Here is a 25,732-nt window from a genome sequence, read left to right as displayed (position 1 = left end):
TCCGCCCCCCCATTGCTTGGTGAATGCATGAAGCATGTCTGTGGATACATAATGGAAGGCTTCCGGGGTTTGGATACCCTAAAATATTTCAAAGTGTTCCTTACTGGAGCGTTTTATGGGCAGGATGTTCTTACTGAGCTGGGAAAGATTCTGCACAATGGGGTCTGGGGGCCCAGGGTATAGGCATGGAGCATCTCCAGGGATATTTTTCCAAAAGCTACAGTGGCTGCTAGTCTTGCTCCTCCTCCTCCTCACCCCCACGGGAAATGATCATGCTTATCATGTGTGTGGGTCCCCTGGGAGGCAGAGACCCACTCTGACCCCAACTCAGTTTCCAGCCTGCCACTGAGATGGGGAAGTTGGCTCTTGGCGATTCCTCTGTGAATCATCTGTCTGTGTCTGTTGCCCGTCTTCCCACGTAACTGTCCGCTTACAGGAAGCCCCAACAGCTGGCCAGGAGTGACACGACGTCTGGGGATCTGGAGATGACAGGCCAAGGGCAGGAGCCAGCGGAGCTCAGGGAGGAAGAAGGGGACTCTCCATCTGAGTGCCGCGAGGGTCTGGCTTGGGCGTAAGCAGCAGGATCTGACACCCTTCAGGAGAGCCAGGTGGCCTGTGCAGGGAAGATCCGGGGGGGGAGGGAATCGGGGAGCTGTGGGACGTGGTTGGAATGTTCTCCTGAGTTGGCTGGTGGCGCTGTTTCTGCCTCCGTCACACACCCACGTGGACTCCGTCCTCACACGCACACCCCCCTGCATCGCCTACAAGGAGGAGAGTTGTCTCTTCGCCCGTCTACCCAGAGGCCCTCCTATCAGGGTGTCCCGTCACCCCGTGGCTTGTGGCCCCTGTTCTGTCAAACCCTGGGTTCATGCTGACCCTCCTTGGTTAACCTCAGCGGCAGGTCATGAAGCAGGTTCACCCTGTGCAGGTCACAGACTCGCTGAGCCCAGTGAGCGGACCCCCACACATACAATCGGTTCACTTCAGATGTGTCCTGCGGGGAGGCGGCAGAGGCCGGGGACTCAGGAAGAGCCAGCTGCCCAGCTCAGGAGCCGCCCAAGGCAGAGGGCATCTTGACTGGATGGGCCATCCTTCCCCACAGCTGTGGGACCCACCCTGGGATTTATTTATTTATTTATTTATTTATTTATTTATTATTTCCACTTACTTTTAATTAATTAACGATTGATTTTACAGTAGAATACATTTGACACAGTGTACACAAATGGAGCACAACTTCTCATTCCTCTGGCTGTACACAGTGCTGAGTCACACCAATAGTGTAATCATACATGTGTCTAGGAGGGTAATAATGTCTTCCCATTCTACCGTCCTTCCCATCCCCACAACACCACCCATCCCTCACTCCCCTCTACACAAATCAAAATTCTTCATTCTGTGCTCCTCTCCTGTGTCTCCCTTTCCCCCATGTGATGCTCTGTACTGTGGAATGATGCAGCAAGAGGCCCTCACCAGGTGCCCACACCTTGACATTGGACTTCTGAGTCCCCACAACCCTGAGCCGGGGATGTCCTTGGGTCATAAGCTAGCCCCTCATAGATGTTCTGTTCCAGCAGCCCAAGCAGCTGCAGCAGTGTCCTGGGGATGGGGGGTAGTGAGCAAAGAAATAGCTTCTCCTTTCTCAGGATCATTCAGAGGGCAGTGATATTTCTGAAACTAGAAGATCAAGTGATATTTCAGACGAAGATACGGACTCACAGCTGTGAGCCTTTCCTGCACATATTAGCAAAGGGGAGAACCCAGGATCTTGGTTTTAATAAGGAAACATTTTCCATTCAACCTAATTGCTCTGAGAGTGCTTCCCACAGTGGAGGGTTGTGCAGAGCCCTACAAACAACAAGCGTCACTTCCCAACATGAGTCCCTCCTTAGTGCTCACTGCCTGGTGGTACTCTGACTCTTAGTGAATACAATACATGTGCACACACACCAGCATGTGTTTGTGAGTGTCTGTACATGTGCAAGCATGTGTAGAAGCCAGAAGTCTATGTAGCAAAGACAGAGCTTAGTTGGGGAGGGGGGCATAAAAGAAGAGTGGTTCTTGACCTTGAGAAAGCCCACGTGGTTTTCCAAAGGGGACAAAGCCACCATGTGTGTGCCCACATGACGTGGCTGTCCTTGGGGTGGCTCATGGGGCTCATCTGCAGGCTTTGAGGTCCTGACTCTTACAGAAGGATGCACTGGAGTTGGGAACTCAGCACGAGGAGGCAGAAGGCTTATCTCACGGGATCCACCCTCTCATGTTTCTGGGACTGGCGCAGATTCCACCAGATCTCAAGCCCAAGGCGCTCTGTGGATGCAAAGTGGATGTTATGTCAAACAATGATCTGCACATTCAACTGTTTGTGGGTGCATTTCCAACAGTTTCTCTGGTCAATGATACTGCTAAGCTGAAGGCGGGGTGAGACCTGACAGCTAAGATATGTAGGCACCATGGCCCTAAGAGTCTGCGGCTTCAATGCTGCAGTGCCACAGGATTCTGGGTGGTTCCACCTTCGCACCCTGGAGCCTGGTGGCACACCACAGCCCCACACTAATGAGCAGTCCCCTGTGCACCCTGCAGCCACAGCTGTGCTTCCCTGGCCCATGCTTTTCTCCCGTCAACACACCCTCCTCCGGCAATCTTCCTTCCCTTAGAGGGTCTGCAGCTGAAATGTACCTCAAATTACTAAGCCAGAAAGCATTTCCTATTCCTAACTTGAAAAACATATTATACTGTTTCTCTCTTAAAGATCAAAAAGTGAAATTACCTTTCATTCAGATGGTGAAGAAAGTTGTACGTGAATGTGTGTGTATGTCAGAGAGACCATCAACCTAACGGTGTGGAGAGCAGCCTGCACCTGCCCTGAGTGACTCCATGGTGTGTAGAACAGCAGTCCTCAGGATGCGCCTTCCCTGAGTGACTCCATGGTGTGTAGAACAGCAGAACTCAGGATGCGCCTTCCCTGAGTGACTCCATGGTGTGTAGGACAGCAGTCCTCAGGCTGTGCCTGCCCTAGTGACTCCATGGTGTGTAGGACAGCAGTCCTCAGGCTGCACCTGTCCTAGTGACTCCATGGTGTGTGGAACAGCAGTCCTCAGGCTGTGCCTTCCCTGAGTGACTCCATGGTGTGTAGGACAGCAGTCCTCAGGCTGTGCCTTCCCTGAGTGACTCCATGGTGTGTAGGACAGCAGTCCTCAGGCTGTGCCTGCCCTAGTGACTCCATGGTGTGTAGGACAGCAATTCTCAGGCTGCACTTGCCCTGAGTGACTCTATGGTGTATAGAACAGCAGTCCTCAGGTTGTGCCTGCCCTGGTGACTCCATGCTGTGTAGGACAGCAGTCCTCAGGCTGTGCCTGCCCTGAGTGACTCCATGGTGTGTAGGACAGCAGTCCTCAGGCTGTGCCTGCCCTGAGTGACTCCATAGTGTGTAGAACAGCAGTCCTCAGGCTGTGCCTGCCCTGGTGACTCCATGGTGTGTAGGACAGCAGTCCTCAGGCTGTACCTGCCCTAGTGACTCCATGGTGTACAGAACAGCAGTCCTCAGGCTGCGCCTGCCCTAGTGACTCCATGGTGTGTAGGACAGCAGTCCTCAGGCTGCGCTTAACCCTGAGTGACTCCATGGTGTATAGAACAGCAGTCCTCAGGCTGCACCTGCCCTGAGTGACTCCATGGTGTGTAGGACAGCAGTCCTCAGGCTGTACCTGCCCTAGTGACTCCATGGTGTACAGAACAGCAGACCTCAGGCTGCGCCTGCCCTAGTGACTCCATGGTGTGTAGGACAGCAGTCCTCAGGCTGCGCTTAACCCTGAGTTACTGCATCTTAAAAAGCAGTAGTTTGCCATGGTGACTCCATTTTGAGTCTAGATGCCAAGATAGGATGACTGTATTCCTTGTTTTTATAAAACAACTACCTTCTACCCAGCACAACCATAAGGCACAAATTGATAACTTCTACTTGCCAACATATCAAAGTAAATCAATGAGTATCAGGACATGTGGACATCCCAAATCATACCATGAGCATTAAACATAGGAGCTTATTAAACTCACCAGATGAGAACCCCTCACTGGGGACCCATAAAAGGAGAAGCCCCCCTCAAGACTTGACACAGTGGCACCCTGACCCTGATACCTGGTCACTCATTATGAGTCTTTCCCAGAAAAATTACCACAGCCACAACCTTCTGAATCTCTGTCCCTGGGCTTCAGCAGAGCACAGTTTGTCCTGCTCATGATGACCATGCATGACGCCCACTCCAAGGCTGACAGCTCAAGCTGACACTGTGAAACTGAAAGTGTCCACCTGTCCAAACCCTCTGTTTTGACAACTGCAGAACTGGTTCCTTAAAGCCAGTGACCACCTCAGCGACTCTGTGCACTTGTCTCTCTGCCTGAGCTCTTGGCTCAGCAATAGGTATCTAAAGTGGTGTGAGATATGATGAGTGATGTGAGTGGGATAGATATTAGAAATTAAGGTTGAAATAAAATAACTTGGGCTTGCCCAGCTTATGACTCCTTGCTGAACTGTCACTGATAAAAGTGGTGTAGGCTGTGAATTCGCTGTTACCCGATGAACTCTGATGTTTTGGAAAGATTCAAATGTGCCTGGTCTATGTAAATGGCAGAGTTCACTCACAACAGAGAGCTTCTCCGTTCTCACAAAAGTTCACACCTTTAATCAGGCACTTTTCTCAGTGCAAGAATTCTCCAGTGGTGGTGTTTGAAGACTGTCTGTCCCCAGTGGATCCTGCAGTGTTGGTCATCAGCAGTTGCCATAGGAACCAGTGGATGCTGGGTCCAGAGGAGGCGGTTGGTCATTCAATGTGTGTTGAACTGAACCAAAACTTTGCATAGGTTTTGTTTTGTTTTATTACTTAGACTGCAAAGCCCTGGTTTAGAAATTCACTTTTATGGTAAAATAGACTAGAAGGAAAGAAAAGGTATTCAACCTTCTAAATATCTCTTCTCCATATAAGGAGTGGAGGCCGTCCACCTCGGGCAGATGGAGGTGTCAGAAGTCTTCTCTGGGAAGGCACTTGGGTCAGTCAGACTTTCATGGCTATGAAAAGCAACTGGGGAAAAAACCCACCTCAGAGGAGGGAAGTTCTGTTCTGGCTCACAGTTCCAGAGTCCCCGTCCCTGGCTGGCTAGCTCCTCTGCTCTGAGACTGAGGTGGGAACAACATCATGGTGGAAGGTCATGGCAGGAAAGCTGCTCTGTCTGCATAGGAAGGAAACAGAAAGCAGCCAGAGAGGAACCACAGTCCCCAGTGCCCGACTTCCTCAGCACACCCTACCTCCCTAAGTCACCCTGCAATAGTCCATCCAGATGACTAATCCATCAAGTGGATTAATCCACTGATGTGGTAATATCGTTCATCATCCAATCACTCCCCTAAAGTCCTACCTCTGGGTGCACGTTGGAGACATTATGGTTTGGACATGAGGTGTCCTCCAGAAGCTCCTGCGTTCCTCTGAACAGGAAGGTTCAGAGGTGAAGTGATGGGATTGCAAGAGCTGTGCATCCTAGTTTGAACTGCTGGGTGGTAAGGGCAGGCAGGCGGGGCTTGCCTGAAATTAGGTGGACCACTGGTGCGTTCCCTGGCAGGGTGCAGCTTCCCTTCCCCTCACCCTGGGTCTCTGCTTCCTGGCAGCCCCAAGGGAGCAACCCCCTCTACCATACCCTTCCCCATGGGGTGCTGCCTCACCTGGGACCCAGGATAATGCAGTTGGCCATTTATGAACAGAGACCTCTGAAACTGTAAGCCCAAATATCCTTTCCTCTTCTAATCTGATCCTGTTGGGTATTGTAATCACAGCAACACAAAAGTTGACTAGCACAGGGACCAAGCCCTTCAACACATGAGATTTTGGGGCACATCCAGATCTAAATCATAATGGTAGTAATTGCATTTGCATGTAAGATACAAGTCAATTAGATGCAAATTACTTTTCCAATGTACTTTCTCACAGAAGAGATTAAAAATGAGAAATCCAAGCAGACATTTACCTGTCTTAATAAATGATGGATACTGGTAGCAACGCCACCTCAAAATGTTCTAATTGCTATATCCTGTTGTTTTCACATTGCTATGCTGAAGAGAAACTCTTACATTAGAGTGTATAAAATCAATTTCCCTAAGAGTTTTCTAAAATTATTATTATTTCATCTATTTGCTAGAAGACAGGGCCATTAGTTAATGGGCCTGTGTTTATCGCAGTTTGCAGGAGCTGCACGTATTCAACAAGGATGGACCTCAGCAGTTCCCTCTTGATTAGCAAAATTACTTTACCCTCATGGAGGACAAAAAAACTGTTGTTGCATAACTTTTAAGAGCTAAAGAGAATTTAAGAGCAATTTAATTTGTGGAAACAACATAATGAAGCTCGAATAACCTAATTTATCCCCAAACAGATAAAGTGACTTTAAGGTTGGTGTTCTGCAAGCAGGCAAGCGTTGCAGTTGTTGTCTTAGGAGTTTCAAAGTCAAAGCCATGTGATATGATTACACTTTTCAGAAGCTCAGAAACAGGGATGATCTTGGTTCCGATCCAGGACAAAGCTGAATTTGCCAAAGGCGTTTGGTGTCTCTCTGCAGCCAGACCAAAAACACTTTTTCAAAGTCAAATTTTCAGAGCTTTGTTTGTTGCCGTGGAGTCACATAAATCACCAAGTCTATAAGGCAGGATGGCTGCATCCTCCTCCTGCTCTGCCCTGGTGAGGTATACAGCTCTGCTTGCCAGACAGCTCTCTCCTGTACTCTCCTCTGCTGGCCCGAGGAGCAGGGACATGCTTAGACTCTCCAGTGCTTTACAGAAGGTGGTGGAGGGGACTCTCAGCACCCTACTGCCTGCCTCCTCCTCCAGGGTGCTGCAAGAACAGGAGCCCGCCAAAGAGAGAAATTGTTCTCCTCCATTACTTGGGCTCTCTGATCACATTGCTCGTCAATGCCTGCAGGATAAGACATTCTAAAATGGAGAAATTTCTAGAAGAGTTACAATGTGTCCAGAATATTCTGAGATTTATTTGCTTATGTGTTTTTACAATATATTATCATAAATATATAGGAACACCAGAAGCCTTTCCTAAAAATACACCTCCTTCTCTTGGACAAACCACCACTCCTCACAGAAGAAAGTCCTTGTAGGCACCACCCTGATGAAGAGTACTCTGAGCACCCTTTGGTCCTCCCGAGGCTCTTCCCAGGACCCTTCCCAGGTCCCCACCCTCCTCCAGAGGGGATCTGCTGCCCAGCTTTATCTCCACAGCTCACTTCTGCTGGGTTTCAACCCTTACCTAAGTGGAGCTTCATCAGATGTGATTTTGCTTGACATGACATCAGTATTTCACTCCTGATACTGACCAAGGGCTCCTGCCTGACACAGGAAGGGGTCAACACTAGAACACAGGTTTGTCCAAGAGAAGGAGCTGCATCGCAGGTCCACCATCAAGGAGTAGGGATCAACAAGGAGACTGAGGGAATTTAAGGGGTCCGGGGAAGGGGCAGAGCACATGGCCGGTTGGAGTCAGGGAAGCACCCCATGATTTTAACCTAGGTCCTCAGGGCTGTGTTCTCCTCCTTTGGGTCCCACTCCCCAGAGGCTGGTCAGGCCCTGTTGTCAAGGTCATTCAGGGTCAGGTGTGAAGGTTCCATGCCTGCATTCTGAAAACTGGTTGTCATCACCATTCTAGGGACAGGAAATTTGTCCTTTTGTTTTCTAATTTAGCTACATGTAGCAATTGTTTATTAATTTTTTATTATCTGCAGTATCCCTTGGTATGGATGTAGCATAATTATCTATCCATTATACTGCAGACAATCTTCTGAGTTGTTTCCATTTTGAGGCTCTTATAACTAACATTACTTTTCTTTTCTTTTTTTGGCCATGGGAATTGAAGCCAGAGACTCATGCATGCAAAGTCCTTGCCTACCACTGAGCTCTGTCCCAACCTTATGATTGACATTACACACATGTCTTTTGGTACATACACACAGATAGATTACTGAATCTTTAACACTTATCTAGTGCTCCATTAGAAAACTCTCCAAAATTAGTGTGTTGGACAACCAGAAATAACTATTTGCTTATCACCCGAGGTCCTGAGCAGCAGGAGTTCTGGAAGGGCCCATCTGGGCTGTTTATCCCTGGGGTCCTTCCAGAGCCTTGGTCAGATGTCAGCTGGGACAGAAGTCTCGACTCACATGGCTGGAGGCTTGCTGCCGGCTGTTGGCTGGAGGACTCAGTTCCTCTCCACATGGCCTCCTCAGGCTCCCTCAGGAGCTGCCTGACGGGCTTCCCCAGAACGTGTGGCCCAAGAAGGCCCGGGTTTCCTGTGGTATGTTTCTGCTTTCTGTTTTGCTTCCTGACTTTCAATCAGCTCTTTTTGTCTCTTGCTAGGCCTCATAATTATTGAATGCTAGACACTGAGTATGGAAAGCACAGAAAAGACTTGAGTTTCTTGTTGCAATAATTCTCCTCTAATGAACATTCTTTCTTCTTCTTCTTTTTTTTTTCTTTTTGTGCACTACTGAGGATAGAGCCCAGAGTCCCACATATGCTAGTCAAGTGCCCACTGAACTACATCCCCAATCCTGCCTTTTCTTTTTAAATTTCTTTTTATTTGTTTTTTAATTTGACAGATAAAAAAATTGCATATAGTCATGGCATGCAGCATGCTGTTTTAATACATATATACATTTTGCAATGGGTGAATCAAGTTGGATTGAGATGCTTTTGTATTATATACTTTAGAATTGCTAAGAGATTATATTTGAATTACCCTCAACACATAAAGTGTATGAGGTAAGTGTCTGTTTTCCATAATTAAGAAGGCACGTGGTATGCTCATCTCGCTCCATCCAGGATGCGGTTAAGTTGCTAGGCTCTCATCTTCATAAAATAGCAGTTCTATTTCTAGTCCTGGAGCTCTTCCAGAGAACCTGGGTAGCTTTTGAGGGCACCTCCTCAATTTTTAGATCCTGCCCCCACCATGTCTTTCTACCCAGAGAAGAGTGCCCTGTTGTGTCAGGCAGAGGGATGCCCCCAAACATGCCTGCGTCCTCGTCCTCAGAACCTATTCCTCTGTTAGGTTACATGGCAGAGGGGAATCAAGGGGACAGGTGGCATGGAGGTTGTGATTGGTAATGTTAAGGCAGGGAGATGATTCAGTAGCCTGGTGTGATAAAGAAGGAGGAGGAGACAGGGGCAAAACTAAAGCCAGAGAGAGGTTTCTGCATGCTGCACTGCCGGCTTTGACAATGGAGAGCCGCGGGTGGCAGGCGGTGTCTAGAAGATTTAAAAGGCAGGACAGAGCCTATACACCTCCAGAAGGAACTCAGCCCTCCAACATCTGGGTCTTGACCCAGTGAATCTTCTGGCCTCCAGAACTGTAGCATAATAAATTTGTGTTGCTTTAAACCACTAAGGTTGTAGTAACTTGTTACATTAAAATAAAGAACTAATGCAAGTATGTCCCATGGAATGCAGTTAAATGTAGCTTTTTAAAATCACCTCTAAGAAAATAGTGTGATTCAGTTCTTGTTCCGTAGGAAATGCATGGCCTAGCATCCCAGTGTGGAAAGGCAAAATAAGGGCATTTTTATGAAGTTTTACATAGACACTGAAGATATGCGAGGAATAAATAAGGACCAAACTCCTATTAAAATCTTACAGTAGTGTAACATTCTTCCAAATCAACTAGATGAAGAGAGAGGTTAGAAAAAGCATGTGATCTTGGGGATGAAGGTCACTGCTTTACCTTCTGCCTAAGACACTATCTCCTCTAGATGGTCCTTCCACATGATTTGGTGGCAGCTTTTCTAAGTCCATTTGAGCTGTGTATTAGTCAATTTTGCATTACTATAATTAATTATCTGAGACAACTAGATTATCAAGAGAAAAGGTTTATTTGGGCTTACAATTTTGCACATTATATCCCATCATCTATTGGCCACTTACTGTGGACCTCTGATGACACAGCTCTTCAAGATGGAAGTGCATGAATGAGTAATGTGCTCTCCTCATAAGCCAGGGGGAAAAAAAGAACAGTCCTGTGTCCCAAAGTGCCCTTCAGGGGCTCCCACAATGATCAAAGGACCAACTAGGCCCCACCTCCCAAAAGTCTGCCACCTCGCAAGAGCATCAGCTGGGAGCCAAGCCTTCAGCACACCAACACTTGTCCAAACCACAGTAGGCTGCGACATCGAGATGCTCTGGACTGGAAGGGTTTGAACTACAGAGACCTGGTTCTCAGTGATGAAGGCTGGAATATCCAAGACTGAGGGCTGGCAGGTCCCGGGTCTGGTAGGAGTGGCTCTCGGCTTCACGGATGGGTCCTTCTCTTTGAGTCCTCCCATGGTAGAAAGGCAAGGGGTCTCTCGGGGCTTCTTTTATATGGGCCCAGCACCCAGTTGGGGTGGCTCCTCCCTGTTGACCTAATCACCTGCCAAAAGTCTCACCTCCTGAAGCCATTGCCTTGGGGTTGGGGTTTCAACAAACAGGTTTTAAGGGGACACAAGTATTGGCCCATGGTGCAACCCCACTCCTTCAGTGTGTGGCATTTCATTGCAGTGAATCCCAGTGGCCCAACATTCCAAATCCCCTGCTCTTTACATTTCTAGAAGACAGTACTATGACTTATTCACTGTGGTGTTTTAACTGAGGTGAGAGCCACAGAGTGGACAGACAATCAATAATATTGGGGAAGTGGATTTAATTAAGAGGAATCAAATGGGTTGCAGAATCAAAGACCCCACAGAGAAAATGTTATGGAAACTCAGTAAAGCTTTGTATTCACTGCAGTAAATAATAAATACATGAACCAAATGAAAAAAAATCATGTTATGGTTCAGATATGAGGAGTCTCCCAAAAGCCCCTGCGTGGGACAATGCAAGAAAGCTCAGAGGTGAAAGGACTGGGTTATGAGAGCCTTAACGGATCATTGCATTAGTTCCCTGATAGGGATTAACCGGGTGGTAACTGTAGGCAGGTGGCTGTGGCTGGAGAAGCTGGGTCCCTGGGGGCCTTCCTTGGGATGGGGTGGGGGGTTCTGTCTTCTCCTTGTTAAGCAGAACTCTCCCCTTGCTGCCTAGCTATCCTGTCCAGAGCTGCTTTCCTCCACCATGTTCTTCCGCCTGATGTTCTGTCTCACCTCAAGCCCCAAGGGATGGAGCTGGCTGTCTATGGACTTAGACCTCTGAAACCATGAGCCCCCAAATAAATGTTTCCTCCTTGAATTTTTCTGTCAGATCTTTTGGTCAAAGCAGCGAAAATTTTGGCTAAAACATTTCAGTTAGAGTTCCCTTCTAAGAGTAGCACTCAGCTTGCTATATTTATCATCTCTTTTGTGTTAACAGAATCCTCTGCAGGAGGCCTGCCACTTTCTGTATCTCTCTTCAAATCCCAAAGTTCCATTTTGTTTCCCAACCGTGGACCGAATTGTAATTTTAAAATGTTGAATTAAAATTCTCATTTATTATGGAAAATGTAGAGGGAGAAAGTCATATTTTTTTTAAGAAAAGAAGAATTTTAGTTTTAAAGTGGATATTTTGACTATGTGTGTGTGTGTGTGTGTGTGTGTGTGTGTGTGTTTAACAGAAGGACTTTTCTCTAGCACAAAAAGATGCAAATAACATTCTTAAGCCAGACTTGAAATAGAATAAATACATTTGTTTGCAATGAAACATTTGGCTTGTGTCTCATATTACTATGAGCCAACGGTTTGTCCCCCTGCCCCATCCCTGCAATCCCTATGTTGAAGTGAGTAGGAAGTGAGTAGGTCATAAAGAAAGAGCCCTGATTAATGAGGTTAGTGCCAGAGACAGACCCGAGACAGACCCTCCACCTCTTTGGGCCTATGAGGTCACAACAAGGCTTCACCTGTGGACAAAGACACAGGCCCTCCCCAAACACGGACTCTGCCAGGCCTTTCATCTTGTATGCCTCAGCCTGGAGAAAGTGAGAGGTGAATTTCTTTTGTTGATAAGCCACTAATCTGGAGTATTTTGTTATAATAGCATAGACTAAGTCACCTATACTTTATGTGTGTTTCTTGGAAACTATTTCTTATCTATGAGCAGTTTGGGATGAAACAAGGAGACTTTCAGGGCTCAGAAAGATTTTTCACTTAAGGATTGAGGTGAAACAAGAAAGAGAGACTTTGAACCATGAGGATAAAATGTCCAGCAAGGAGTGAGAGTAGAGACGACTGAAGCCAGAAACCAATTACCAAATCAGAGGCCAGAATGAGGTGAGGCAGACGCCCAGAACTAACTGGAGTCAGGACAACTGTTAGGTCAGAAATGAGGTAGAAAACAAGCTTTAGGAACTCACAAGACCACCGGGTTCACAGCCTGGCAGGGCAGGAGACGATCAGAAGCTCTGAAGGGTGGACGCACAAGACCAAGCACATGTGCCATCTGGGTAACTGGATTACCTTTGCTCTGGGCACCGTGTCTGTGGTGTCTCTGGTTGAGGTGGACATTTAGATTATCTGGCTCTGGTGAAGGAGGTGAGCAGACACCTGGGAACACCTGGATGAAGTGACAAGCGTGGGATTAGAGACAGGTGCCCTAGTGGAAGGATTCGGGCAGCAGTGGCCACAGAGGCTGGGCTCCTGTGCAGAGAACTCCTTAGACCTGTTCAAATGAATAGCCTACACCACAACAGGTTGGTAGTGTTTAGGGCAATAAAGATCTCAATAACAAAAATTTTGTTCAATATAACTGGAAAGATTCCCAAAAATTCACACCAGAAGGACAATTCACTAAGACAGAGCAAGAGACAAGTAACTTTCTTAAACCAGACTAAGCAGACATAAAGCACTTAAAAATAGCCTTTTGCAATGAAAAATTTAGCCTTTTGCAATGAAATATTTAGACATTAAATTTCAACCAATAGAGCATAAAAACTAGCAGAGCATGGTAAAACAGCACACCTCTGAAGTGCCTAAACTTGCAGCAATATTTACCAGGTAATACCTATGAGCCCCTTAATAGGGCCTTTTTCTCGGTGGCTTAGTATTCATTACCTTAGTTTCAGTGAAGCAGGTCCAAATCATTGCATCCAGAGGTAGACCTGAAAATATTTTACTTTCTTATTTTTTTTTTCATTTTGAAGTTAATGTGTGTAAATGAAAGCAATTTGTATTAGTGCATGTTCAGTCCATAATTTATTTTTGCCTGCTCTTTCTAGAATTAAAGGTTCTCAGCAAATTTGCCATCATAGCATGAGCATATTAATAGGCAATTCCAAACAGTTGTCCTTGGAAACCAGATCTATTTCAATAATCACCCTTTTCTCAGCAAAGTTCAGCCTGTGTTATTTGAAAGACTGGAGAAATGTACATGAAGCCTTCTCCCATTCCCTCTCCTTTCCCAAGGAGCAGAACTCTATTGCATAGATAACAAACATTTAGGACTGACAGTTCTCTAGATGTGCTCTTCACCAGGCTCAATATCGTCTCCATGTGCAGTAGGGAAGTGGGACTTGGCCATGCATGTGATTCTTCCACTGTGGGAATCTTGTGTCAATTTGCGCTTAGTGATTGGGTCAGAGCTAAAATTTAAGCTTAATCTTGTGCTTTAGGTGAAGAGTGTTTTAATCCAATTTGTAGTAGAAATCACATTTTTTAGCAAATATGAGAACTACTTACATACACACTGTTTTCAAGCACCTTCGAGTGTCTAGAAGCCCTTGTTCCCCTGTAAACACTTCATGCTAATTGGAAACCACTCCTGTTTCTTCATTCAGGAAGTTCCCTTATGAAGCCCTTTAGACAAACTGTTTCAAGTGTGGCCCTGTTTAATGTTTGTACATGTGAAAATGCCAAAGTGAGCATCCTTGAAATGTTTCCATTATTTTTCTTCCAACTGGATAAAACCAGGGCCTCCAAACAACATGTGTTCATTCCTTCTACAAATGCACATGGGGGACTCACTGTGTTCCAGGGACTGTGCCAGGCAGGCATAGGGGTGCTTGGTGCCTTGTGAGCTCATGGTAATCAAGTTCCAGGGAGGATGCAGAGGAGAAAATGAGAGCCCTTCACCTCCTGAGGAAGACCTTGACTGGAGAAGACAGGGAATTCGTGCATGTGAATGGCTGGACTGGGAACTTTGCTGTTTTACTTTTAATTATTATTTTAATTGTACCTATTGAAAGGGTACAGGCTGGTAATTTGATGCATGCATACAATGTGTAATGATTACTATCAAAGTACTTAATGTTTCCATCTAGATGTTTAAAAATGTTTTTCATTAACACATAATAATCGCACATGTTTATGGGGTACAGGGAGATATTTCAATTCAGATAATCAAAATGAACTGACCCAATGAGGATGATTAATATTCTCATCTCTTCATTACTTTTGTGTTGGGAACCTGTGAGCTGCTATCTTCTATAGAATGTTTAGCAGCACATGTGAACTCCAGCCACCAGAGCTGACTCCTTCCATCTTCCTCCATCATCCATCCTCCCTCTGCCCCCTGCATCCCTTCTCAGCCTCTGGAAATCACTGTTCTACAGAGAACGTGCAGTGTTTGCATTTCAGTGCATTGCTTGTTTCACTTAACGTGATGTCCTCCAGTCCCATCCATCTTCAACACATGGTGGGACACCCTTCTCCTTTGTGGCTGAAGGACACTCCATTGTGTATGGACCCCACACTTCCTTTCTCTGCCTCTGTGCTGGTGGGCACCAAGGTTGATTCCCTATCTCAGACGTTGTGAAGGGTGCTTTTGGTTTATTTTCCAAACACTTCTCTAGCACTCATTGTGCTCAGAGTAATTCCCACTTCCCAACTTTTGCAGCCTTCCATAAACTAGGATAGGTGGGTACTCTCACTCTCTCCTTTTCACCATGAGGCATCTGAATCCAATATCACACAATCTCTGAGCCTTGCTATAGGACTGCTGTGCCTGTAGAATAGATGGAGAGGGCATAGATGTGCAGAGGTTATGCCCTCAGGACCTCTGTTCCCCTAATTTCAGCTAGGCAAATAAAACTAAACTAAGCTTTGCAAAGAAAATATGATTATAATTGATCTAGATGTTAATTACTGTAATTGCTTGTTGGTATTTACCAAGTTAGTAATTAAAACTGGTATTTAAAAATTTATTTAATGTCTAAAAACATGTGGATACATTTTATAATCATAATGTACAACCATTACATGTTAATGTAAATAATATATGTCTGTTAAAATAACTACATTTTCCAAACAGTGAAAATGGATGAAAAGATGGAATTGTTTTACATTTTTACAAAATATTTTACTACCTGGCTTAGTAGAAGACAGTTGGATTTTCAAGAGGCTCCTACATTGAATCCATGGAAATACTGCAAACCACAGGCCTCTAAAACATCTCACTGCAAGATTGTGAAAGATTGAATCTTTCAAATGCAGATACACCTTGGCATTGTTGTGAAAATGACTTTGACCTTGCAGATCCTGTTAAGGCCCAGGGTCCCTGGGGGGCTCCTGGTTCACACTTGGAGAGCTGCTCATTTCTTGATTGTTGCAGCATCTTACAATTCCAACTTTTTGTTACAAAAACTTTTAAACTAAGAGCAAGGTTGAATTTTATAATGAGTGTCTATAAGCAAGTCACAGAGTCTACTGTCAGCAGTTTACCATAGCTACCTTTGTACAAATCAATCCATCAGTCTGTCCCTTCATCCATCATTCATCAAATGATTTTATTCTTGATGCTTTTCAAAATACGTTGCAGATTCAGCATATTTTCCCCTAAGAATTTCAGAATTTATAGAATTAATTAGACACACTTTCTTTTATTGCAAATTGTACCTATAATGAAATAAATGCACAGCCTTAAGTGAACAGTCTGTGAGTTTTGGTAAGTGCCTGCTCCTGAGTAACCCAAATCCCTATCAAGGTTTAGAAAATTGCCCTCATCCCCAGAAATGCTCGGGGAAGTGCTTCTTGGCCACCTCCACCTGCATGCCCTCAGGGGTAAGCACATCTTGACTTTTCTACCACCGATTGGGTTTGCCTGTTGCAGAACTTCATACATCATGTGCTCTTCTGAATAAGACTCCTTTCACTGTGCATAATGATGTTTGCAATCTATCCATGTTGTTGCCTTTATCAATAATTTGTTTCTTCCTTGGCTGAGTCGAATTCCACTGCATGAATGAACCAGAGCTCTTGACTGCTGTGGACAGTCACTTACATCATTTCCAGTGTTGGTCTATTTTGAATAAAGCTGTTAGGAACATTCTTGTACAAGTGTTTTTGTGAACATATGTCTCCATTTCCTTTGGATAAATGCCTACTTATAAAATGGGTAGGAATGTTAAGTTTTATAAGAAAACTGCCAGAACTTTTTTGAAAACAGTGAGCCCATCGTTTCCCCCAAGATAAAGTCTGAGAGTTTTTGTTGTTCCATGTTCTCACCAACATTTTCTGTGTTGGGTCTTTGTCATTCTATCGAGAATGTACTGGTCTCATTGTAGCTTAATTCGCATTTTCCTGGTGACTGAGGCTGTTTAAGACTTTGAAGACCTCACGGGAGAGTGGAGGAGGATTCCATAGGACAGAATGGCCAGGAAGACCTCCAAAGAGCCAAGGAGAGGACAGAAGGGGCAGGCACCAGGTGTGTCCAGAGGAGGAGGAGGAATGGACTTCCCTGGAGAGTTGGATGTGCCTCATAAGGAGTCACAGGAAGGCCCTTGGAGAAAGGTCAACATATCCGTGGTCGACCTAAAGTGTGTTGAGTGGGGAAATTAAGAAACTTCAATTTATTTGTAATTCGAGATTAATGAAAAATTGGGGCAGAAGAATCACACTATTGAAACTGTGTACCAAGTTGTTCCCCCAAAATTTACTTATTTCAAGGAGAATGACGTAGGCCAGCTAGGAGGTTAACGTGACTGTTCAGATGAGAGAGGTGAGTGAGCGCTTAAGTCAGGGGGTGGAATGGATGTCAGCATGGGGAACGTTCTTCCTGGGATATCTGGGGCCAAGGCAAGGAAGTTCCAGAGAGGAGTCTGTGGGTCTGGCCCATGTGACAGGTGTCATAGTCACTCTGGCCTACTTCCAACCAGCGCTCCTTTTTAGTTAGGGACCCTGAGAAAGTTCTTCTATCTCACAATGCTACAGCTCATTCATGTAAACAAGGACTTGTTCTCTCAGTTCTCTGATTCCTTCAATGATCATTTCTGCTCCTGAAATGTAGAATGCATGACACCTTGGAAGCTCTCAGGAAATTTCCGTCTCACACTTAGGGAGCTGAGACTTCCGGAGAAGACAAGTTCATCTGTACTCGACCTTCATTTGAGCTGCCTTTGCATTGACAGCATTTCTTCATGTACTTGGATCCTCCTTCAGACAATGTGATCTGGGGATAGCTAGAGCCATCTGACTCACCCCTGCTAGAAGCAAGAGACAGAGACGTGAACACCATCTGAAACTAGGATACAGATGGAGCCCAGACGTGGGGGCAGGGAGGGAAGAAAAAGAACTTGAAGTGCCCCTTGGGGAGAAGCCAAGGAATCCTGAATCTGGAGAGAGGCATGGAGGGAAGGAGGGAAGCAGCCGCCAGTGCTACTACTAAGGTAGTTTCCCATTCCTACTTCTACCCAACGGTCTCCTGGCAGGACCCACTCTCCCCTCTAGACCCAGGGATCTCTTCTTTTTTGCATCAATGACTCTTGCTTTCTTCTTCCAGGGCAGCCGTAGAGGGACCCCTTGACCCTTCTAGGAAGATGTAAGTTCCGACTTGTAAGGCCTTGGCCATGTGATACTAACTAATGAAGTAACCAGGTAACTCACCAGGTCTGAATGAGCACGTGCTGCCCAGCTAGGCAACCATGAGAAACAGAGACAGTTCTGTTCTAGACCAAGGCTTTGCAGCACATAAAATAAATGCATGTAATCCCCTGGGTTGCACGTAAAACATCCATTAAAATACAGCTTTAAAGACAAAAACCTTTCATGGTTTTGGGTCAGAGCACACCAAAGAGTAACTCTAAAGGGATCCCCTCCGGAAGATGCCTCAAGTGGCCCTTGTTGTTGCAATGGTTTCTGGGAACAGAATGCTCTCTGTGACTCCATGCCACATTTTGAAGGGGAATTCTCTGAAAAGCAGTCGTCAGTTAGCATTTACCAGGAAACACCGCCTGAGGTTTGTTGACAAAGCAGTCTGTGTACTGTATTTACTGGACGGCTCAGCCTCTCCGTCTGTCAAGGAGGGAGCGAATGACGATCCACCTCAGCTGGAGACCCTGACCACCTTCTTTCCTGGGTGGAAGGGACGCTGCTTCGCTCTCCTGCTCAGCATGGCAGGACGCCTCACCAGGAAGCTCACCATGTTGGTCTCTCTAATTCTGCTTTTGAGTCTTGTGATCAGCAGAAAAATTATCCCAAGACAGGTTGTGTGATCTTCCCTCATCCCTGCTTACAGAGAAGAGCTGTTTTCCCCAGAGGCTTGACTTTCCAAGCAGCTGCCTTTGCTGCTCTGTCCCTGTAAAAAGACAAGCTGGCCTCAAGTCCAAGGAGAAAGCACGTTTGTCATCTCCATGTTCAATCTGATGCTACAGTCCAGCATTCCCAGACAGATAAAGTACCTTATAAAATGACTACTTAAATGTGTACTCAAGCAGCCTCTCAATAATCAGGCACTTAATTATGTGTATACTTCATTTAGATCTTCTGGCTCCTAAATTGAACTCGTAAAAAACATTTTATCTCTTTTTCCTCAAAATTACTTATTTCCATCCAGAAAAAAATTATTTATGTCCAACTGACAATTACATGTTGGATACTCCTCCGGGAGGTAGGGGTACCAGATAAAAAAAGTCAGATTAAGTCCTATTCTCATGGAGTTATATTCTGTGGGTGTAGGGCAAATAATAAGCAAATACACCAAAACGTATTCTGTGAGTGCCATGCATAAAATTAGCATGTGGCAATATGATTGAGTTGCTAGTTACCACGGGTGATGGAGGGCACATTTTCAGCTACTAGATTCTGAGCTACTTTCTTACCAGTGGGGAGACGCATTCAGAGTCTGGGCAGATTGTTCAGATAAAGTGAGTTCAAGGAAGGGGCCCTAGTGAAGTTCAGCAGGATCTGAGACCCCGACCACACAAGGTGATCTCTAAGTCTATTCCGTTTCCAGGGTGTGGTGGGATGGAGCACAGGTAGCCCCAGGTATTCACAGGAGGGACCTGCCTGGTGAGACCCCGTGTGGAAGCCGGGGTGAGGCAGAGAGGGCATGCCCAGCCTCTCTGCTCTTCCACCCTCTGAGCTTCAGAGCCCTTGGCCAACATCAGAAAAATCCAGAGGGATCCGAGCTGAGCAGGGAAGGGCAGAAAAGGAAACCTGGCAAAGCAAAGAGGGAAACCATCCAGGAGGAGTGCCAGCCTCTGAGTCTCATAGGAAGTACTGAGGATACTGAGAATGCCCACTGCTGGTCACCCCCTGGGCACCTGGGATGTGCTCTTGCAGCAAGGGCCACCTGCCAGACTCCAGCCTGGGAACCAGCAGCACTTCTGTTTTCTGTGACCCTGGGATGCAACCTGGCAAAGAGCCAGGGAACTCAGGGACAGAGACTGGTATTCATTAGCTCCTGAGTTTGTAGGACAGTGAAATAGAAGTTCACCTGGAAAGCCCTGCTCAGACTGGGCGGCCCAGCTACGTACACAGTGGGTGATCATGAGCCGGCTGCTGCAGGACAGCCTTGGACAGGACAACTGGCCAAGCCAGTGCTGCTCACGGTTTGTCTCCGGGAGGGCCAGCTCAGATCAGGCTTATCCTCCTGGCGATGGCAGAGCAGCAAGAGCCACGGAGAACTCCAGAGGCTCTTCCCAGCCATCTGCCCACCCCATGGCTGCCAACATCCTGTTCGCCGAAGCAACGGCACAGCCAGACTCCAAGGATAAGGGAATTTAGTGACACAAACAGTGCCTCTGTCATGAGAGAAATGCAAAGTCACAAGGCCAAGGTCCACCTGGCAAAGTCACATGCAAAGATCCCAGGGATCAGAGCAGAATGGACATGACTAATGCACGCGGTGTTCCCCATTCAGATAGGATTCTCTGGGCACGGGGTGTGGGGGAACCTGAGAAGCCAGGAACTCGCAGAGGGGCTGAGCTTTTCTCCCTCCAGGTCCCTGACTGACTACCAAATTTTGTGTCCAAAAGGGGCTAAAAGGTTGCATGAGATCAGGCTAAAGAAAGAGCAGCAGGAAGACTCAGATCTCTTCCACATCACCTTGTCCATAGCTACCAGGGCCAAACGATGGCCAGGAGCAGCAGACATGCCTACAAGGCCAGGAGCTTGGGAGCCTGAGGCAGGAGGATCGCAACTTCAAAGCCAGCCTCAGCAACTTAGTGAGATCCTACCTCAAAATAAAAAATTAATAAAAAGGACTTGGGATGTGGCTCAGTGGTAAAGCATTCCAGTAAGCCCCCACAAAAAAAAAAAATGAAAAAGAAAGAAAAAAGAACCAAAAGATAAGTCTATCTTTAACTGGTCAAAAAAGAGCATCCTCTTACCCCAACCATTAAAATAACTTTTTATTATTTCTAAGTCATAGACCTTATACTCAACTCTGCAGTAAAATGATTTTTAAAAAGAGGAATCTAGTCATTTACTTGATAGTTTTAGACTATGTTTTTACCTGCTAAATAATTGTGTTCAAAAGAAATATAACACTAACCACATACATAACTCAGAATTTTTTAGAAGCCTCATTAAAATTAAAACAAAAGCAGCTGAAATTTTCAATATTAGATTGCATTTAACATATCAGAAATACTATCATTTTAATGCATATTATATATTATCCATATTTTACATATATGCACATACATACATGTGTGTATATATAAAAATATATGCACATATTTATATATTTCTGTTCCAGATCTCTAAGATCCAGTATTTATTTTTTACACTTGTAACATATTTAAACTTGAGGAAAAATACAGAGCCTTGGTCAAAGCAGCCTCATTTCAAGTGTTCTGTAGCTGCATGTGGCTGCTGCCTCTCTCTCTCTGGACAGCACAGGGCTAGATTGTGGTTTCTATGGAAATACCAGAAAACAAAGAAGGTAGTTCCTGCCCACAGGACACTTATCCTAAGGTGGCTCCCACAAAGAAGCAGAAGATGATGAGATGAGCAATGTGAGAGCTGCAGAGGACAGGTGGGGCACAGGTACGACTCTCGGGCTTGGAGGGAATGGAACAGGCTGCCCGGAGGGAGGGCAGGGTACGGAGGACAGGGCTGCTGATGGGCTGGCACAGAGATGGGAACAGAGAGCTCTGGGCAGAGGGAAGGGTGTGCGTGTATCCTAAGGTGAGGGTCCATGCTTCCTGCCAGCCCGTGGCTGTAGACCACAGGACTCCTGTGGAGCACTGTGTCCACCCCAATGTTACTGGCATCAGAGCTCAAGGCCTTGGCCATGTGCTGCCAGACCCACATCTTCTAGATGCCTCCAGAGACCATCCGGGGGAGGAGATCTGGAGTGTGTCCTTCAGTCCTACAGATGCCTGGTTATAGATTTGTGAGCAGGGTGGATCTGGCCAGGCAGCTGGCCAAGAATGGTGAGCAACAGAGTTCAACATGCACTTTGTTTTATTCCCTCTGTGAGAGAGCAGATCACCAACTCCTTAAAAACGTCATTTATGTCAGACATCACAGCGCCTGCAGAACCTGAGCATTACAGAGAGTGCATTGGAACAGGGTGCCGGCATATTTTGTTTGTAACATGATTAGCAGTCACTGCCACTCACACTGGAACTGAAGGGGCCCGGCCTCCCCCAACAAGGAGCAAGGCCTTGCAACTGCTCTGGCCACCATTGCTGCCTGATAATCGAAACACATCTGAAGAGCACGTAGGGACTGAGAGAAATGGAAAGCATCTCAGAATTCACTCTGAGGCAAGGTGGAGGCTTGTGGGGAAATAATTCATTTTAGGTCTCAGGAACTCAAACATACAGCCATTTCATTCGTCCAACTCCTCAGCCATTTGTATGATGTTCAACCATTTCTAACACTGAAGTCTTGTTTCCTTGAAGGTCATAATGCAATTTGACTTCAAAGTCCTACTAAAATCCACCTCACTTACCTCTGAGTCTCCACCATATCCTTGATTCACTAAATGTTCTTTGTGCATTTAATGATGCCAACACATTGGCATCGCAGTCAGGGGACACGGCTCATTTCAGAGATAAGTAGAGCTTAGAAGGACTGTGTGGCTTTCTGAACTACGTGATAGTCATTGAGTCACCACTGACAACAGGCTTTGCTCAAGATTTTTTTAAAAATCCGTATAAAAATAATAGTTTTGAGAGCAGTGGATATCTCTGCATTTTATTTCTTGCCTAAGCTAAAAACCCATTTGAAATTAAAATCCTGTCCAGGGGCAGGGTCAGAACAACACCAGTGAAAGAAGCAGGAAGGAGGAGAAGCGCCACCCGCTAGCTGACAGTGCGGCACACGCCAGGCGAAGGCAGAAGAGCCAGACAGCAGGCGTCCTAGGAGGACGGAGGAGGGTGAGACCTGCGGCCCAGTGGCATGGCCCCTACCTATTGAGAGCCATAGCGGAAGGGGCCCCAGCAAACTTCCAGCTGCCAGCAAACTTCCAGCTGCCAGCTGATGATTGGCTCACAGCAGCCCCAGCAACTTCTAGCTGCCAACTGATTGGCTCCTCTGCGGTGATGCTCATTGGGCTGTTTCTCTGCCCTTTCAGACCACGGAGCTGCTCATTGGGGGACTTTTTTGGCTCCGCCCACGCAACCTAGCCAATCGTCCTCAAGAGCAGGAGGAGTGGGGGAGGATGAGAGGCTTGTGGGAAGCTGGTGGTGGCAGTTGGGCTCAGAGTGTTTTTCCTGAGGAGCTGTTTGGTTTGGCGCGTGTGGTTCTAAAAATAAAGTTCGTTTCTTTTGACAAGTGGCTCCTGAATTGTGCCCAGCCAGACTGCGGCACCTACCCACTGTTTCCACTCTTATGTAATTCTTCCCCCTGCAAAACATAGGAAGTGAGCAGAGAGAGACCCCCAAGAGAAAGTTGTTTTATATAAACACACTTCCAGGTCACCCTGGCTCTCACAACCGGAAATAAGGCCCCCAGCTCAGGCGCCACACTGAGCGCCTTTGGATGTTCATAGCTGCACAGTGAAGGTCATCCAGTCGTGCTGTCTTGGAGTGCACATGGGGCACATTTAGAAAAGTCCATCTGCCGTCTCATTTCAAGTGACCTCTACTGGAAACAGCATTGCATTTCCCTCCTTCCTCCTAATGCATGAGGGTTAATTTGTTTATTCAGTCTTTAACTGCATTCCTTCAAACACTGCTCAATACGTTAGCAATTTAGCACTATCTTCTCTCTTCCCACCTCTGCTATGGAAACATGCCCGTGACCCTCAGCAATGCTTTGTCCTACTGAACCACATCCTCATAAACACAGCTCTGGTGTATTGCAAGAACCGAAATCACCTATGGACTCACAGCTGCCTGTCAATCCTGCTTTTAAGGGTTCTACAATACCCCAAGATTGTTCTTGCATTGCTCCTTTGCCCTTTGGTCCTCACATCAATCATTCTAACTCTGCCTGTAATTTCCTGTGTGGCTCCCTGCACCTTATACTCAGTGGGATGCTTGTACTTACAGGAGCGCTGGGCTCCATGCTATATGACTTGGCGAATTCTACCTGAGAAACACATCTTCAGGATGTACCAGGCATTGTGGAAGACATGGAGAGGAGCTCTAGAGGTTGTCAATCAAACAAATGCAGAGGCCGAGAGGAAGGAAGAGGCAAGCCTGAGCAGCAGGTGCTGAGGGAAGAGAGCCCAGGGAGGGCCACCTGGTCCATGGGTTTGCAAACTTGAGGCCTCTGAAGACAGAAGGTTTCATCACAGGCACTGACTGGGAATTCAGGAGAGGCCACTGCAGGAGAGGCTCAACAGTGGAGAGAGGGTGAGCCTCCAGCCAGAGGAAGCAAGGTGTGTGAAGAGTGGAGAGGGGAGCAAGGGAGGGTGGCACGGAGAAGCAGGAGCAGCAGGAAGAGGGGAAACTGTCTCGGTTACTAATTGCTGCATAACAAACCACTGCAAAACTTGTGACTTAAAACACAACAATCGACAGTAAACAAACAAGCAATAAACACTTTATGATGTCTCATGGTTGTGCAATTGATTAAGGTCAGCTTGGAAGTTCTGCTCCTGCTAACTTCAGTTGGGGCCCTAGGCCTTTGGAGGCTCAACTGGGGTGCAGCAGTCAAGAGGGCCACCCACTCACTCACAACCGGGAGCCAGCTCCATGGGCTGGGTCCTTGGTGTTCTCCCAGGGGGCCTTTCCATGTGACTCTCGAGCTTCCTTCCAGCATGGCGGCTGAGTTCCTGGGTGAGTTCCAAGAGAACAAGTCCAATGAGCAAGTGCTTCTCAAGAAGTCTCCTCCTGCATCAACCCTGGCGACACCCCATTGTCATGAATCACCACTGAGAGTCCCCACTGGAGGAGACTACACAGAAATGTGCACAGCAGAGGTTAGGGTCCTTTTGAGCATACCGTCTTGCAATCTAAAGGACCCAAAACAAAATTCCTATAAACAACGAGTGGATCAAATGGAAAGGGACAAAAGGGTCCAGTGCTCATGGGCTGCGTAAAGGACTGGAGGCTGGGGCAAAAGCAGCCAAGGCTCTGCCCTGGGGACTCAGAGGAGATGGTGTCGCTATACACCAGGTAAACCAGGTGGAATCCACCTGGTCACACGTTTCCTGAACGTCTACTTCCTCAACCTCCTTTCTGACAGATGGGCATCTGGCCAGTCTCTAAAGATGTCCCCCTCAAGGAAAGGCATAGGAGACCATTCAGGCCACCCAACATGACTCTCTTCCCCATAACTACTGGCAATCCCCAGCGTGAGGAGCCAGCTGAAAACCCAATGTCAGTTGGTTCACCCTCCCCTCCCAGCCACGTCCTGGCACCCTGTGGGCTGTGGAGCTCCTGTGCCTGCCTCATCTGCCAGATGGAGCCGTCCTGCAGTCCCAGATTGGCCCCTCAGCCACACAGCTCCTTGGTGCTCTAGGCCTCACCTGGACATGTCCTCTCACCTGTCTGCACCGTCCTCCTCTTTTGCTACTGGATTGTGGAAATAGCCTTAAGCCCTGTCACCCTTCTCGCTGGTGGGCTGTGTGACAGCAGGCAGGTGGTTCCACCTCTCTGCCATGGACTCACTACTGAGGGAGTTAGAACTTTCCCAAGTTCCCTCCATCTCTTAAACTTTCGATTTTAGTACAATTGTTATCAAAAATTACGGCACTGGAAAGAGACAAGCGGCACTTGAAGATGCAGAAGAGCAGGTTTATTCAGCATGGGTGTGGGCTCGGCGGAGTCCTCTCGGAATGCTGAGTATCGTCCCTTTGTTCTCAGTATCTTTGATAGGACAGACTCTGGGTTCCTTCCCCAGGCAGCTCTGGTCCTGCCACAGCTGCTGAGCGAGCAGGATTACAGAAGCAGGGGCAGCGGCTAACACAGGTAAGCACCTCAGGAAGGAGCCGCCTCTTCATAGTAAACATAGACAGCCACCAAATGCCAACCCCGCGTCCTTATAGAGTCGGATCAACACCACCACAAGCTCGACCAGTCACCCCACATGAAAGTGTTACTATTTATAAAAGTGGAGCTAAACACATTCACATGGAAATGAGTTGTTCATTCATCATGGGGATTGACATGACAACAAATTGTGGTCTTTCTTAATT

The sequence above is a fragment of the Urocitellus parryii genome, chromosome 1, assembly GCF_045843805.1.
Source record: "Urocitellus parryii isolate mUroPar1 chromosome 1, mUroPar1.hap1, whole genome shotgun sequence".
NCBI classification, from domain to species: Eukaryota; Metazoa; Chordata; class Mammalia; order Rodentia; family Sciuridae; genus Urocitellus; species Urocitellus parryii.
This window is presented reverse-complemented; position numbering follows the sequence as displayed.